This window comes from Lactuca serriola, chromosome 5 (assembly GCF_051521515.1).
Source record: "Lactuca serriola cultivar US96UC23 chromosome 5, Lser_US96UC23_V15, whole genome shotgun sequence".
Classification (NCBI taxonomy): Eukaryota; Viridiplantae; Streptophyta; class Magnoliopsida; order Asterales; family Asteraceae; genus Lactuca; species Lactuca serriola.
The window spans coordinates 300,138,388-300,155,943 of record NC_136412.1 but is presented as its reverse complement, the minus strand read 5'-3'; the positions used below and the strand labels follow the sequence as shown (position 1 = coordinate 300,155,943).

Here is a 17,556-nt window from a genome sequence, read left to right as displayed (position 1 = left end):
CTCTCAGAGTTCGGAGTACATTTGATGACATCAGCATTAACACTGTTGCGTCTGATGAAACCACACATGGAACCATTTCACAAATTGAAGATGACAACCCAGACCCGCCACCGCTTCTCTCTCCTTGTCCATTTCGTTCTCACACACGTATCTTCTTCCCCTCTCTAACATCCTTTGAAGAAGATAAAGAATCCATGAAATAATCGCAGGTTTTTTTATGTGTGGCGGTGGTTCCTCTGTCCGATAATACCATATAAGAACCCTAATTCTATTTCTTAATGAGCTATATATCACATGTTGGTGAAGAGATCCAATGGCCTTTGGCGAGACACGAGGCTTGTGTTAAGTTAGACCAGTCTCATTATTTCTTCTCGCTACGCGCTCCAAAGGAGAAAGAACACGAAGCTATGATGTTAAATTACAGACTGACATTTGCTTCAAAAGGACAAGAGAAGTTGTTGAAAGAAATGGATGAGTTATTGAAGCATTGTAGTAGTTTCTTGGTGCAGAAAGAGGAGGAGAAGAAGGGAGCTTTGGATTTAACAATGGCGGAATGAATGAGTCCCTTAGATATGAAAATGGAAGCAAATAAGGAACAGATGGAGCAGATTTGTAGAGCTTATTGGACGACATTAGCCCCAAATGTGGAGGATTACAGTACGAAGGCTGCAAAATTAATTGTTGTGGGTTCAGGGTTACTTGTTAAAGGGATTCTCTGGTGTGGAGATGTTACAGTGTATAGATTGATCAAGGGTAATGAGATTTTGAAGCTAAAGATCGGACCTGCTAGCAACACAGCAGTTAATCCTGAACTTCTAAAGGCTATACACAGGTTTTGAAGTTCATGTTGAAACTATTTTCTTATATGTTTTCCAAGACTCTTCTGTGAATATTTGCATTTTGATTATGTGGGTGATTCTTCTAGGGTTAATAAGGTGACGAAGATGACAGAGAAAGTTGTTGGTGGACTTCTTTCTAGCGTTCTGAAGATTACTGGATTCTTTACAAGCTCTGTTGCTAGCTCTAAACTTGGCAAGAAGTTCTTTAAGTTTTTGCCTGGGGAAATTGCACTCGCGACTCTGGATGGATTTAGTAAGTTCTCTCTTACATTATTCTCAATTTGACAAAAACTAAAAACTGCAACTTTTAAATTTAAAAGCTATCAACTAATTTGATATAAATGTTTGTGTATAAGCAAAATTTATGATGCTTTTGAAGTTTCTGGAAAGAATGTAATGTCAACATCATCTACTGTGACAACAGAACTTGTCAGCCACAAGTAAGTCTATGAAGGCCTTCCTAAATCTTTTCTCAATCGCTTTACAAAAGTATATGTTGATGACATTATGAATTTTATCTATCTTTGTGTGTGGCTTTTATAAACACAATAAACATTATATCTTACCTTTTCTTCCTGTTGTTGGCCCCACAATTGAGTATACAGAACTTTGGGACTCAAGCAGATGACAACCAACAAGAACTAACTGTGGGACCTGAGTTATGAGTTATGCTTATGTGATTTTGGGAATTGAAAGGAGGTTAACTCAACAAGTCAGATTCTAATATTTTTTCTATGCCTAGGTGAGGGGCAAGTGTGTAAAGATATCAGAAAGCTAGGACAATCATACACTGTATTTGCGAAATATTAGCAAAACATGGAAAAAGGAGGAAGTAAGTTTACTCTTTGAGGCATTTTATCAAATAACTTATGTGTAGAGACAAAGAATTTACTCTTTGAGGCCTTTTATCAGCCGTTCAGAGATATGATTGAAATTGTAGCTATTAGGCTGGATTCAATGGTGGTTGCTGAGGTATGTCTTCAATAACTACTTTCTTTCAACATTATTTATCAAGTGTATATTTGTAATTAACCGAATTAACAGGTGCCAAAGCTTGCTTCAGCAGCTGAGTACTTCTTTAAAATGGGAGTTGAAGGGAAGAACTTTAAGTTCATTTTTATTTCTTTGATTATTGATATCATATTATCATGTTGTTGTTGTAAAATATTGAATTTTTTTTCAGGTTATTTTATTAATGGCAACAGCTTTAAATGTTCAAATTTCTAAACCAGCATCAGAAGGGGTTGTGGATATGTTCTCAACAGCATTGAGGTTGAGACAATAGTCAATTGCTGAAATCACAGAGATGATTCATGTTAGGTTTTTTTTTTGAATATTAGTTTTAATATTTCTTTTTACAATTGTATTTTATTAGAAAGAAAAATATATTTTTTTTAATCTCAGGTTGCTAGTCTCCTTCATGATGATGTATTGGATGATGCTGATACAACATGTGGGATTTGATGTCTTAACTTTGTGATGGGAAATAAGGTGTTATATATTTTTTCAAAAAAAAAAATAAACAAGGGCAAATTGGTAAATTTGAACATTAAAATTTTGACTATAATGATGATGCAGCTTGCAGTATTGGCTGGAGATTTCTTGCTTTTTAGAGCTTGTATAACCCTCGCCTCTTTAAAAAACACAGATGTATCCACCATTCCACTCCATTAATATCTTTATTTTTATTTTTTTAATTTTTAATAACCTCTCATTATATTCTACTTTTTTTAATAACCTATGTTGTTGGAACAGTTGCTCTGATGATTGTTCTTGTCATCGGTATCTCCCCTAAATCATCATCACATGCATCAAGCATCTTTAACTATGCTCTCAGTCTTGGCATCGGAAATCAGATCATGAATATCCTTAGAGATGTAGGAGAAGAGTAAGTTTTCCACTTTGATCAATCCACATTGTTGATGTCCCACATCAGCCAAAGAAGGAGCTTCCAAGCTTGACAAAGATAGTCGATGGCCGATATGTTCATATTTAAATTTCAAATCTTTATTACCCCATTATTTACCCCATGTTAGCAATGTATTGTACTTGTTAAATTAAATATTAAATAAAAACCCCATTTACAAAAAAAGAAAAAAAAAACATTTCTTTTTGTGCCATTTACCTGAAAAGTCATTTTCAATTTTTTACAAAAAAATCCATTGGTTACCTTCCATAGCCTATTAACAGGTCCACCATTTGCATAACCGAAATTTTCACAAAAATGCATTAGGTTTTGATCCCCTTTTGTTATTAAAAGTATCATCATTAGTACTATTACTTTTTTATTTTTTATTTTTTGTTTTCTGGTTTTTGGTTTTTTGATTTCAGGTAAAAAACTTTAAGCCGTATTAAACCTGTTCTTTAAAGTTGTTGAAAATCACAAATCAACCTACTAATTTTGCATTTGTTCAATTTTTGACAGTTCTAATTGAACATCTTATTTATTTATTTTTTTCTAATTCAACATCTTGTTTAAATTTTTTTTGAAGGATATTGAATTAGGAGAATATCCAGGAGTTGATGACAGCTGGATGAACACTATCCATCGTCACAAACACTGAATCATCGCGAACCCTCTTCAGAATTGCGAAATCTGGTGCGACTGCTTTCACATCCTCCTAGTGTTTAGCTCCACTGATTGTGAACTTCTGGAAACGAATCATGAGCATTTCATATTCTTCAAAAGGTATACTGATTCTCTCTCTGTCTCTCTCTGTCTCTGTCTGTCTCTTTCTCTTTCTCTCTCTCTCTCTCTCTCTCTCTCTCTCTCTCTCTCTCTCTTCTGTTTTCATTTTAAACATCAAGTGCCTGGAAATGTATGGAATTCCAGTTCCAAGGTATGCATTAGTAAATAGGGACAAACCATATTAAGATTTGGAGTATTTTGTTGAGGAAGAAGATTTTGTTGAGGTTCATGGGCAGCGATTCTGGAAGCCTTTTGTAGAGAAGCCTGTTTATGGTATGCATATCTCACAATCCTTTTCATACACCTTCTCCAACTTTCCCTGTTTGCTAGTAATGTGCGTTTATTATCCATAACTAAGTATGGTTGAAATTTGAATTTATTTATTTATTTTATGTTTTTCCTTGTTTAAAGGTGATGATCACAGCATAATGATATATTACCAAAGTGCAGCAGGGGGTGGTATGAAAGAGTTGTTTAGAAAGGTGAGTTTTTATAATTGCTATGTGTATCAAGTACATTCAGTCGCTTGGAATTGAATTGGCACAAATAGTGTACATCAGTTATGTTGGGATCCTAAACATGCCGACTTGATTGCCACTGCTTCAGGTGACAAGAATGTTTGTCTATGGGATGTCTGCAGTAAGTTGAAATACAAAATAATTATTTGTAAAAAAAATAATCTTTATTGATCTACATCCGAATATACAGGTGGAAAATGTTCACAGCAAGCAGAACTCAGTGGGGAGAACATTAACATTATCTATAAACCAGATGGGACTCATGTAGCAGTTGGGAACCGGGTAAATTATCCTTTCCTTTTTTTCATTTACCGAAATTTCCTTTAACAACATTTAGGAAGCTTATGTTAATTCTACTTTATTATATATATATATATATATATATATATATATATATATATATATATATATATATATATATATATATATATATATATATATGTTAAATAGGATGATGAACTGACAATACTGGATGTTCGAAAATTCAAACCCATCCATAAACGCAAATTCAACTATGAGGCAAGTATACTCTTATTTGTGGGTTTGAAATTGAAATGGAGTGAAGTTGAATAGATTATTATTAGATTTGTTGAAATAATAATTAATCTTGTTTTTGGTAGGTAAATGAGATTGCATGGAACATGAGTGGGGACATGTTCTTCTTGACTACACTCCCGTCTGGTGCTGGTAACCCTAGCCTTGCACTGTAGTTAAAAATTATAATTAAAACTTTGATTGTGGAGGAAAAGACATAAATGCCCTTTCCAAATGTAATCATCTGGTAATGTAATTCATACCTGTGAATAAATAGAGAGTTTTAATTATTTAGTTTTTTAATGTTTAGATGCATAGTATTAGTTATTAAATATTAATGCATGACAACAGTTGGCATACAAAGTTCTTTGGTCAAGTTGGCAAAGTCGTGGCCATAGGTACTGTACAGTAATAAGGAAGAAGCAAGCCACTATATCTAGAAGTTTTGGAGGAAACGAGACTCAAGAAAAAAAGCAAACACACGGAGAGTTGTTGGCAAATAGTAAGCTAGATAATGCAATTGTATATAAATTATGCTTCTCTTGAGTTCACTTTTTTTTATAACATTTACTCACTATTGGAATAGACATATTAGTGAAATGAATTATATTTGTTATTTATGTTATTTTATTTGTATGACATTAAATTTTATGCAATGGATTGTATTTTTTGTATATGATATTTATATTATGAGACATTAAATACAAATTTAAATTGAAAATTAGTAAATCTATAAATAATTTTTTTTAAACATTTAAAATTATGATACGCAAAAATGTGTGTCATCTTCATTTATGATATGGCGTTTCTTGACAGGGGGCTTTCTTGATACGCATTGCGTGTCATTAACACGCGCGTCGTAAGGTTACGACACGCGAATGCGTGTCGTCTTCCTTTATGACAGGGCCTTCCTTGATACGCATTGCGCGTCGTAATTGCGCGTCGTAAATGAGCGTCGTAAATGTGCGTCGTCTCTCTTTATGACATGGCCTTCCTTGACACGCATTTGCGCATCGTCTGAGCCTTTTACGATGCGCAATGAGCGTCGTAAAAGGCTGTTTTTCTAGTAGTGCATCTTTTGGGATATATTCAAGATAGTTGATTTAATGTCCCTAATATAACACCACATTTGAAATATTAAGGCTAGGACCCAACACAATACTTTTATATCTTGGAAGAGAGATGCCGTAATCCAAGCTATAAAATATTCGAAGGTAGGTGAATGACGATTCACCAATTTCCACCAAGATAAACGAAGTGTATTATTACGTTTTAATTGGTTTTGAAACTCCTAGATTCTTTTGAGATTCATTGAACTTTTCAATGACATGTTTCAATCTCGAGTGTTCCCTTCAGGTTTTGTGACTGGGATGCCAAGGATCACAAAACAAGGTCTGAATAACCATGCAAATATACTTGGTACCCTTAATATTTACCCCTCAATCGATGTGCTGGTTAACCACACGTGCTCCACCGATACTATGATAAACATTAAGTTACCCTTTGCCTACCTTGTTAAATCCAGGTTAGTGTGCCGGTTCAAGGCGAACTCCCTTCTACACTCCAGGGGGAACCTTCGCCATCTGCCCAAGATAAATCTAATCCCGCCTTCCCAGTTCAAGATACTTCAGCAGGATGCTCTCAAGTCCAGGGGGAACTGCCCTCTCCAACTGTTGAGTCTTCTGATATTGAAGACATTCCCTCCACCGCAGCTGCTGATCATCTGATACCTCGTCTACATAAATAGAGGAGAGACCATCCACCATGTCAAATTATTCGCAACCCATCCGCAGGAATCCAGACTCGATCGTCCAAGGACTTATCCGATCACTGCCACTATGCATCGTTCTTGTCCTCAGTCGAACCTCGATTGATCAAATAAGCGTTACTTGAACCAGACTAGATTTCCACAATTCAAGGAGAACTAGAAGAATTTAAAAGGAACAAGGTATGGCAGCTCGTTCCAATACCGCAAGGCCACACCGTTGTTGGCACAATATGGGTGTTCAAAAATAAGTTAGATGAATCTGGTGCGGTCGTTAGAAACAAGGCAAGACTAGTTGCCAAAGGATATAGTCAACTTGAAGGCATTGACTATGATGAAACGTATGCTCCGATAGCACGAATGGAAGCCATCCGGATCTTCTTTGCATATGCGACACACAAAAACATCCGAGTTCATCAAATGAATGTGGAAAGTGCTTTTCTCAATGGGGAATTAAAAGAAGAGGTTTATCTTCAGCAACCTCCGGGTTCCGAAAGCGTTGAATTCCCAGACCACTGCTACAAGCTTGAAAAGGCAGTCTACGGTCTAAAACAAGCCCCTAGAGCATGGTATGAGACTCTATCTGAATTTCTTGTCTCTTCAGGTTACAAAAGAGGAGTGATTGATCCTATATTATTTCGAAAAACAAATGGTGATCGTCTAATGCTTGTTCAAATATATGTGGATGATATCATTTTTGGCTCAACTGATCAAAAGATGGTGGATGAATTTGCTGAGCTCTTGACCAACAAGTTCCAAATGAGCAGGAATAGAGAGATTAATTTCTTTCTAGGACTTCAAGTGAAACAAGTCCCTCAAGGTATATTCATTCATCAAGAAAAATACACCTCAGAACTATTGAAGAAGTACTCAATGCATAATTGTTCTTTGGCTAAGGTCCCCATGGCCTTTGGTTATAAGGTTTCTACTGATCCCTCATGTGAATCTGTTGATCACAAGTCTTATAGAGATATTATTGGCTCTCTAATGTACCTCACTGCTAGCCGGCCGGATATAGTTTTTTTAACGGGTGTATGCGCAAGGTACCAGGCTGACCCAAAAGTGTCTCATATGAATGCAGCCAAACAAATCCTGCAGTACTTAAAAGGAAGCAAATCTCATGGATTATGGTACCCCGCAGGAAATGATTTCAGTCTTCAAGCATTTACAAATGTGGATCATGCCAGATGCAAACTTCATCACAAAAGAACCTCAAGTGGATGTTAATTTCTGGGTGGAAGACTAGTTAGCTGGTCCTCAAGAAAACAAAATTGTGTATCATTGTCTACCGCATAAGCTGAATATATGGCCGCAGCCAGCTGTTGCTCTCAAGTCTTATGGATGAAAACACAACTGCTAGACTACGGATACAAAATGTTGTGGATACCAATCTATTGTGACTCTAAAAGTGCCATAGCGATTTCTCGCAATCCTAATCAGCACTCCAATACCAAGCGTATTGAACTACGGTATCACTTCATCAAAGACCACATCCTGAAAGGTAACATTGAACTAATTTTTTTCCATACTGATGAAGAGATTGCTGATGTATTTACAAAGGCACTTGACTCTACAAAACTCAACACTTTTCTTACAAATGTTAGGAATGATGAATCTGGACCCACAATTCTTTTTGAATTGATAGGTACCGCATACCATCTTCGGTCTCCATTGCAGTTCTAGTTGAAGTTATTTATGTTAGATGGTTTTGGTATATTCAATGTACGACAACCATATATCATAATTATACTTCAATGGTCCTTATTGTTTGTTATTACTAATCTTTGCTCCAAGTGTTCATCTCAGTACATCTACCGCAGTCATCCATTCGACGACATATGATCCATCCGCAATGAAGTGTCTATCCGCAATCACTTTAATTGATCTTTAGACTGTTACATTCTTTTGAAAAACAAAAAAATCATGGTGTGCTATTTAATGATCCTTCATTAAATAGAGAAAACATTAAAGAAAAACGTTCTTTGTGCATCTGTATCATTCTTTTGAATAAACCTCGTGTCAGAACTTTTTTAGGTATGATGACAAAAAGAAAGATTTTCCAAATCAAATCCTTTTAATATGTCTCTTCCTATTACCCTAAAACATCAAATCCGTTACAAATTCCCTTTACCCAACGGATTGATCTCACCCTCACCACACATTCACTAGACGTGGTCTCAAATCTGACATTTCATTAAATGCAAACCCTTTTTGGTAAACCCTAAATTCAGATTTAATCCTTCTTTTATTAATCTGTGGCTGAGATTAAAGATCTTAGTTCAAAATAAACCCCCAAACGTTTTTACCCAAATTCACTTAGGGCAAAAACATTTCCCGCTCCCTTAAGCCACTATAAAACCCCTTACTTCTCCACCAAGAAAAGTTTACGCTCTCTAAACCATAAACCTTTCTCTTGCATTCTACCTTTTCTTCTTCAAAGCTTCCTCAAAATCTCAATAATAGTGAAATCCGGTGTATCCAAGAAACCTTCCAAGGCATCTGGATTAGTGAATCCCACTGGTTCAGCCTCTGCCTCAAAACATCCCACACCAACGATTGCATCAAGCAACTTCAGAGCATTGTTCGAAGAACATTCTTCCTATAATGCTCCCACAAAACTGATGATCCAGTTCTTGTCCAATCACCCACTGTTTGGACCCTTCGACTCATTCAAAGACGTTGTCCCTCTCTCAACCCTCTTCAAGTGTGCTTTTTCTGCCTATCGACCACTCGAAAACCTTCAAGAAGTGCATCTCAATCTTGTCAACGATTCTCTGGTCATCTTGACCAAGGAGAAATTTCTCACGGCAATCAATCTCCTTGTTCATCCATCCATCAAGGTTTTCACTCCTTCAATGGCGGATATACTGTCTGCACTTTACTAAATAGGATACCAGAAGAAAATCAAGGGCATTGGGGAATTCAAGAAAAACCAATTGCCTGCGGTCTGGTAATTCGTTTGTCACTTCATCATCCGCAGTCTATCCGGTAGAATCGGAGGCACAACCAACATGGGACTCAAGCTCTTAGAACTCGTATGGAGCATCTTCACAGGGCATGATGTCAACTACGTTCAGATCCTATGGGATGATATCCTGCAGTACATTCCAAAAGAAAGCTCACGAGAGAACCCTACCGAACTCACCTTTGCAAGGTTTTGGTCTCTCTGCATCTCAGACTTCCATGTGGATGCAGGAATCAGCATGGGAAACGACATCAACTTCTTTATAACCAAGGATCTTAAAAGGTACAATCCCTCTTCTGATCAAACTGTTTTTGGACCAATAAGAAGACTACCCACTCACATTCTTTCTACCCTCAGTCTTGAGACTGCTGATGTCTCAGATCACATTGAGGCTACGGAAGGTATTCACCCATACCTTCCTACCTCGCCTCTTCCAACTCAATCCATAGTTCTTGATCCTGCTAGTACCACAGTCCCATCTTCCACAACTCTTTCCAACATTTCCTTATCCCAAAGATGCAAGCAAAAAGTCTCTGCTTGTCATGGCCCCCGCAACACCAAGAAACAAGGAACTCCTATAAAGGATGCTTCCAAGCCTTCCAAGCCCTCCAAGAATAGAAAAAATCCACCAGTCATAACTATAGTCGAACCAAGCAGACGTATCTGCAGCAGTGAATCTGATGAGGACGATCAACCCATATCAATCCTCAAGAAACGCAAATCGATCCCACTAGCCATATGCGTGACCGGACTGATACCTCAGCCTCTCCATAGGCTCCGGTAGCCCTTAGGATGGACGCAGATCCATTCGAAACAACCATCCTATACCACTCAGGCGCAAGCAGTGTGTCTGATTCACCACAACGCAGAGACTCCCCCTAGGTTAATCCCAAGAGGATGGCTCAAGCTCCCGCCCTAAGGTCTCCAGGGCTTTCCATCTTCACTTCTTTACCCCTGAGGAGTTGCACTCCATTCTTTTGTCTGTCACCCAAACACTTCAAACACCATCCCAACAGCAAGGCGATTCTTCAACATTTGCCAGAACTGAGCCGAGGCTAGACTTGACTTTAGGTTTAGGAGACCAAGGAAGCTCATGAAATCCTACTCTGCTTACATCAGTAACAGGTGGTTTAGGCACGGTGAGCACAAATGTGCAAGGATCCGAGAACCGGAGGGACACCTCGGTGCGCTTTCAAGGAATTGATGACATAGACCTGAATGACTCATGGAGTAAGTATCAACCCTCCAACGAAGCCGAAGCCAAGAAATATGCCACTTTCCATAGGGCATTCCATGCAAGAAAAGCAAGAAAAAAAAAGCAGCTTCAGCAAAAACAAAAGGAAATTCTCTCTGCGGCTAAGTATTGGGCAGACGCAATTAACAATGCCAATACTGTAGCTACTTTCTACAAAGTCCATGCCATGATGCACAACATGGCTGATACCATCCGCAAGGCTCAAGAGGCGACTGCTGATCAGACTCCCTTAAAGCCTCCTCCATCTCCAACTGCCCAAGACTCCCAAGATGCAGGCACCGAAATCGAAGTTAGTTCTGCTCCTACCTTCGGTTTTGACGATGTTGATCTTCAAGAGGTCAATCAACTAAGCCCTTCGGATGATGACCTGATGATGTATGTTGAAGAAGAAGAATCAAGTGACTCTTAGCACTCAACCTCTAAGCCAAAGGAGAAGAAGAAGAAAAAAAAGATGGCCGTCTCACGAAAAAAATTTCTCAATCTTCAATCCAAGGTTGATCAAATCCCGGCCGCAGTCAAGTCTACTCAAACGCAATCTGACAACCATCCTGAGCCACAATCCTTAATCGACAGGATTGAACGACTGGAAGCAAGGGAAAGAATGGATGCTGAGAGAATTTCTCTCAAAGTTGAAATAGGGATAAGGTCCCTTGACAACAATCATCAAGCGGATCACAAGGAGTTTATGGCTGCTGCGGAGCGCCTTATATAAGAGGTATCCGCAATAAAAGTCAATTTGTAGGCAGCCATAGCGGATCAATCTTCTCGATCTCAGAAACTGATAGATGAGAGTCATACTGCATATGAGTCCACTATTTCAGTTCTCCAGGCAACCATTAACAAACGTCAATGCTCATTATCATCAAACTTCCATGGCCCCGAGATTCTGCAACTAACAAAGGAGATTCACCGACTGCTGTTCAACACCTTTATTCCTGATAACCAGAAACTGGCTGAAGTTCTCAAATCTCACTTCCAGGAGGTTTGTGCTAAATTCGATGGCCTTAAACAATGGCTTGAGGAGGCTCCAGTTTTGAACTCCGCAAGAGGGGGAAGTGAAGGAGAAGTCCATCAAGAAGAAGAGCATCATTCCAACACCGCTTCTCCAATAATCCCTTCACCGCAACCCTCACCGCAACACCACTCTCCACCACCGAAACAAAAAATCATTCCTTCCCCTGAAAGACCTAAAACTCCCCCACACTTCAAGAATCTGGCGGATCATATGTCCTTTCCAAACTCAAATGACGATCCTGTAACGAAGCAGAAGAAAGCTGATTGGAAAGCATCTAAACTTGCAGAGCTCATTTGGAGAGAGTGCGGTTTTGACATTGTGATGGATGAATCTCTAATAAACTCCTGGATGAATCCCCACCACAGACTTCTTGATGACGACTACAAACCCTATCTTACATATGCTGAACCTCCTTCGGATGGATACTGGGATGTCCCAATCTCCCCAAACGCTAAATACTTCACTATATTTGAGCAGTTTGACCGCAACCTTCCTGATCACAAAAGACTGCCAATGGAGTTCAAGAGACTTAACCGTTTCTATGCCAAGGATGCCTCCTCCATTGAGAAGATTTTGTCCAACAACAGACCTTCAGCAGTCAAGAACTTCAAACTGAGCAAATTTATGAAGGCCGGTTTTGTGCAATACACACTCACAAGAAGGAATCAGGACTATGTCCACACCCAAGCTGACTTCCCTTGCATGAACCCAGAAGAAGTCTTCCTGATAGCAAGGGTGTTCCAGAATAAGTGTGAAAAGCATCCGAAGATGAAGATAGCACTCGAAAGGGCAAGTACTTATCTGAAAGAGACTGTATGTGACTTTTCAAAGATTGATGCGGAGATCCACCCAATCATTGCCCAAAAGATTGATCTACCTCCTCTTGACCCCGCACTGATGCCAACTGAAGGCTATGAGGAAAGATCCCTTGGTGCTACCAACTTTCCTGAACTTGGAGTCATCTTCAAAAGGAAGACTGATCAAGTCAAGTACTTCATTCCCATGTCCTCCATGAACCGCCTCTCAAAGAAACAACTTGAAATCTGTCGAACCGTAGTGGAAAAATCAATGCATACAACTGCCAAAATCTAGTTCGAAATTCTAAGGAGGATTACCTGGTTGGAAAATGTCAGGAAATTTTGGTGGATCCTGATCAAGTTCCTCAAACTTGATAAGTGAAGAAAATTAGAGGTCACTTAGGGGAAATTTTTGATACATGAAGTGACCCTCTTAATTTTGTCTACCGCAGTCTTCAGCTCTCCGCAGTCAAGCTCCCTCAGCAATCACATCCGAAGTCATCAAGCTACCGCAGTCTTTGTTTCTGTACTTAGTTTATTTTCTTTCTGTAATACTCTCTATTGTCCAGTATGCCTTTCATGGCTACTCTTAGAGAATGAATCACTTGTATTTCCTGAGTCTCTATAAATAGAGCTCACTCTTTATCAATCAACACAGATCTCTTCTTACTCATCTCTAGATCTTAATTATCTTCAAGTTGTCTCATATCTTTCTTACTCTCTAAAATCCTCTCGAACAAAACTGATTAACACCTCTCTTCGGAGCAAGTCACTTGTGACTCTATCACTAAGATTAATCTCATTCACTAACTTGGTATGAATGCATTCCATGTTATGAATCAACTTATGTGTTTACTTGATATATCACCTGCTGTCATTTATGTTTCTTTATATTTCCACAACTAAGTATCGAACCATCTAACATATTAACTTATTATTGTTGAGCTTTTAGATCCTTTGACATTAACTAATTCCGCAATCGTACTTGTTCTAACGTTTGTTCAAGTGTGTCTCAAGTTATTTCTCTCAACAACCTTTTCGGCTAACGATCCTCCACCAGTCAAGGAAGCGGTGGGTGAGAGTGGACACCCATTAAGCTGCCATTTTATAGGCAACAACCTTATACCCCCCTTATAGATCGGCTTCATGAATGAGGCCTACTAATGGTAAGACTGGCTTGCTCTTATATATATATATATATATATATATATATATATATATATACACACACACACACACTTATAATATTATAAAGTATAAGGGTTGAATTTTAACTTTTAAAATTCTAAGGGCTTAACATGGAATTAAAGTATTCATAAGAGAAAACTTTTCAAATTCCAAAACTTGAGGGCAAGTTTTGAAAATATTCAAAACTAATTAATTCCATAACTTATGTGTTTAAAGTAGTTTTAATTAAAAAACTCTTCAAGTTCCATAACTTGAGGACAAGTTATGGAAGACTTTCAACTATTAAAGAATGTAACTCTTCTTCTTTGTAACTTATGGAACTAATTAAGGTTACACATGTTAATGATTTAATGAAGTGACTCTTGAACCTCCATAACCTGAGGACAAGTTATGGAGTCATAAAACCATTTAATGAGGACAAGACTCTTCATTTTGTAACCATTGCCAACTTTTATGAGTTTTATGAAACTTTAATGTGACTTTTCATGTAACTTGAGGACAAGTTACACAAACACATTTTAGAATCATATCTTAGATTAAAATGGATCAAAGACACATAATCAATCAACCTTTTCTATTAATCTAAGCAACTCATATGAACAAGATAATTGGAATCAAACTTTGTCATGTAATTAGCATAACACTTAAACTAATACAAAACATGAATCTATTGACAATTATTTGAAATTGGATTAGTATGAACATTAACACATTAAAAATAAGTTTAGAAGTCCAAAAACAGCTTAGGGTAATGTTCTTAGTCCAATTCCAGCCAAAACAGTCGAATATATGCTGTCTGAAGTTCCAACTCGTCGAGTGCATGAACAAACTCGACGAGGTTGATGCTTTTTTCCTTGGAATCGGTGAGTTTGTTGTGCAGACAACACCAGATTCGATTTTTTAAAGCAGTTTAAGCAAGTATAACAAGAAAACAAGCCTAGGCTCTGATACCACTGTTGGGGTTTTGAGCATTCTAACACTCCTAAGTGTACACGCAACCCTAAATACCTTGGATCTATGTTTTCTCTACTATACATGCAAATATGAATATCCAAGGTATTATACTAACTAACATACAAAACTTTGATTCACATGAAATATAACAAGTTAGAATACATACCTCTTTGATGTAGAATGACTCCATGATGCTCGAGAGCCTAGTGCCCCAAGTGTGACACCTCAAATAATTCACACAACACCAAATGCACAAGGAATAAATTAGAGAGAAATCCTCACTTCATGAAAATCGGCTAGCCCTTTCTCTCACACATAGTCGCCAAATTTTCCCAAGAATATGATCTTTATATAGTGTCACAATTAGGTTAAACCCTAATTGTCATGGCTTTCCATTTCCTTGGATCCATGGGTTCAAATACACCATGGAGCATCCATGGAGCATCCTATGGGTTTTAGCCCAACTCGATAATCCATGGAGTCTTAGCCCACTATACAAGTATGGATGATTTACACAATCAACCCATATATTTAATCAGTCTTCTTTTGATCACATAATTAATTCTAGATTAATTCTTGATCAATACTAATTAAATAATATTATTAATATATTAGAACTTATAATATATTAATAAACGTTAAATGTTATTTCTCTCATTTTAGTCTATCCAAATGCATGATGCCATGCAACCCAAATGGACCATGCCAGGTCTGGTCAAGTCTTACCAAATATAGTTATGGACTTAGACATTAATCCAACAGTACTATGATTATACTTCTGGATTTATCCATCATTACAATCGTACTGATTTGAAGGTACTAATTTGGATTTCTACTACCAAAATTTCTTATAATTCGTCAAAATTTAGGATCTTTACCCTAATTAAAAGAAAAATTTATTTGGGATCATATTGATTAGTTCTAGTTTGCAGCATGATAATATTATATTTCAACTATATTTTAAAAGTACATACACATTATATCATCCTACTTTGCAAATCTGCAATAGGATCCTAATATTTGACTTTACCGGTTAGACTTTGGCCAAAAAGGTACTTCTTCATACCTTAATCTTTGGTTTAAGCCACTGAGTTTGTTATTCCACAAACAAGATTTTCTAACAATAATTTTCTTAATTGTTCGTAACAACCTATGTTGACCAAGACTATTATTGTCAATTTGTTTTAAGTTTAAATAACAAACTATGCTGACCAAGTCTATTATTGTCAAGTTGTTTTAATTTTAAAGGTAATCTCCTTAATCTTTGGCTTAAGTGTAACACCTCGTTTTGAAAAGTACTTTGGTGGCAGTCTCGGAGGCCAAGGGTATAAGCGATTCGGTTGTTTATGGGTCTCGGGTTTTATTCGAAAGGTTTTAAGACTTGGGCGTTTAGCTAGGAGCGTAGGGCTTCTCGCTGCCTTTTCGTGGATGTAAAGTTCGTCGAAAATGGACTTACACGAAGAAGTTATAATACTTTGAAGTTCCTGGCAGAATTGGTCCCTGAATGGGAAAAACATGCATTTTAACCATGCGTGCAAAGGTGAAAACTAGGTGAGTACGGCCAACGTAGTAGAGTAAAATGATCGCGGGTGTGGGAGGAGTAAGCCCAACGCACGAGAAGTACGCCCAACGTACTCTTAAAGATCCTAAACCATAATTTTGGGGGCAAACCACTATATAAGGAACATTATGGCTCCAACCCTAGCCTCCTTATCAGTCCCTCACCCTTAGAAAAACCCTAGAACTTCTCATCCCCTCATTCTTGTGTGATCTTGACCTTAGGAAGCTCATCTTGGTGGTTTTAAGCTTGGAAGAAGAAAGGACTAGTGTCAAAGAAGGACTTGGGGTAGCTTGAGCTCATAGATCTGGGATAACATCATCATTTGGGACTCTTTGGAGGTATAAAGTTCATAACTTTACCTAAGAATGCATAGATCTAGTGTAGTGTGGTTTTGAAGTCATTTTGGTCCCAAGTAAAGAACTTTATTCTTCAAATCTGATTTCTGGACTTAGAGTTGCCACTCTCAGTTCAAAATGAGTCCCTAAGGCAAAAAGTTGCCATCTTGAATGTCTTATTAGTTTCATGCATGAGTTAAGAGCATTTCTATGAGAAAAGAATGCTACTTTGGAGTTTGGGCTTATTAGGATCATGTAATGTCACCAAGTCGGTGACTTTATGGATTAAGATGTTGAAACGGACTTAGATCTGTGATTGTAGCTTCTGGATTACAGTATTAAGCACTTAATGGGAAAGTGACTTAATAGGGGAGTACGCTGAGCGTACATACAGGTATGCCCAACATACGCACCATTCAGCCTGTACGCTTAGCATACATAGGAGTACGCCCCGCGTACTCACCATATATAGACTTTGAGTTTTTGGGCCTTGGTTTGGGCCAATCCTTGGGCTTGGCAGACGTTAGGCTGTGATGGGCCACCAGGAGTTAGTTAAGGGTCTAAATACTAGTTTGGGCTTGGGTGGGAAAGCCCATTTGAGGAGTTGGGTCCAATTTAGAAACTTGGGCCATTGGAGGCATTTAATGGGCCTTAGTGAGTTTGGAAAGACTAGAAAGGATTGGGCCTAGGTTAGGGTCCAATTTAGATCAAAAGGGTAAAACAGTCATTTACCCTCAGATGGATTTGCAATTTTTGACTAAGTGTTTATTTTAGCCATGATAGCCGGGGAGTCAATGGAGCAACTATTAGAGATACCCCCCGCATGAGTTTTCAGCTGTCAGATTGAGAGGTGCGTTTTCCTCCGGTAGGAACAGGACCAATGTCGTCCCGTTTACGTAGTTACAGTATACTGGACTCCGGTCCGATGTCGGGGTTATCCCGATGCAACTTATATGTTCCGGACTTTGGTCCGATGCCGGGGCGGCCCCTTGAAGTAGTTATGTATGCGTGATGTCTTTGTTATTCTTGCAAGTTATATGTTATGTGTTATGTGTTCTGGGATTCCGTCCGATGCCGAGGCAATGTATGTTAGTTTATATGTTTTGTGTTATGTGTTCCAGGCTTCGGTCCGATGTCGGGG

General features: G+C 38.1%; 1 long non-coding RNA gene and 1 pseudogene across 1 annotated transcript; both read left to right on the top strand.

The window, feature by feature from the left end:
- The first annotated feature begins 278 nt into the window (after positions 1 to 278).
- LOC145050677 (protein EARLY-RESPONSIVE TO DEHYDRATION 7, chloroplastic pseudogene) lies at positions 279 to 1,283 on the top strand (annotated as a pseudogene).
- Positions 1,284 to 4,236: 2,953 nt separating this feature from the next.
- On the top strand, positions 4,237 to 4,716 carry LOC145051743 (uncharacterized). The gene is made up of 3 exons (XR_013683806.1): positions 4,237 to 4,328; positions 4,497 to 4,565; positions 4,667 to 4,716. It is a non-coding gene; the product is annotated as an uncharacterized LOC145051743 (long non-coding RNA).
- The last annotated feature ends 12,840 nt before the right edge of the window (positions 4,717 to 17,556 follow it).